Genomic DNA, 1,070 nt, shown 5'->3' on the forward strand with positions numbered 1-1,070 from the left:
AAAAAAAACGGGTAGCTCAAATCAAGCAATCTGATTGGTTCCTAGCCGTGGTATAATAACCGCATTCAACAGCTATGTTCAAATTCCTTTGCCCAATAAGTATCACTCAGAGTCTGAGCAAATAAACATTAGAATAACAAGTGAATTACAAGCTGGTTTGTGTTATTGTGTTCCTTTCTTTAGTTTTAAACAAAGGCTGTGCTAAAAGTCTGGGCTAGCTTACTGTACAGTGAAGGCTAACTTTGCCTTATGATTATTTACTATTAGATATCTGTTTAAAATGTCGCCGACAACCCGCCAAAGCACCTACCAACCTACAAAATATTCTTTCGGCAGTGGAATGTAACACAGTAACTCTCAATAGCTACTTTGGCGGGTGGCATGCCTTTTTATTGTAACACTGGAGTACTGTGCCATTGGAGGAACAATCAACGCTGATTGAGACAAATCAAGACGGCGTGTGTGGTCGGGTGTTACTTTCAGGCCCTGTACCTGTGCCCCAGAAATTTGATTGTTTTGGACGCACAGCCCTGTGCCTCCTTTACCACATTGCAGGGGAAATGTTTGAGCACATAGTGCCTCTTGGGGCAGGATGCAGTGAAAATTCAGCAACTTTCTGTCCAGCATCTTCTGTAGTAAAGCCACAAAGCCCTTGTGCGCTCCTGTCATACTCGGTGCCCCGTCTGTAGCCACTGAAACCAGGTGGGTGGTGTTTATTCCTTTTGCTCTTAAACAATTTGAGACAGCCACACAGACGCCCCCCCCCCCCCCCCCCCCCCCCCCCCCCGTGTTTGGCCTTTTAGTGGTATCAACTCGATCATTTTTTCATGCGGCCCAGTCGAGTTTACATACCGGCAGAACAGCGCTATTTGTTCAATATCACCTTTGTCTTTAGATTCATCACAGGCAATTGAGTAGGCCCCAGCTGAATTGATGTCTTTAACCTTCCTCTGGTGTTAGCTTTCTGCTGCCATCTGAAGTGTTAGCGGGTAATTTTGGACCCGTGTATTAAATTAGCCATAAAATACCCTAAAAACAATCTTTTATCATCCAATGTTTTCTTAACTCTT

Source organism: Etheostoma cragini, chromosome 23 (assembly GCF_013103735.1).
Source record: "Etheostoma cragini isolate CJK2018 chromosome 23, CSU_Ecrag_1.0, whole genome shotgun sequence".
NCBI lineage: Eukaryota > Metazoa > Chordata > Actinopteri > Perciformes > Percidae > Etheostoma > Etheostoma cragini.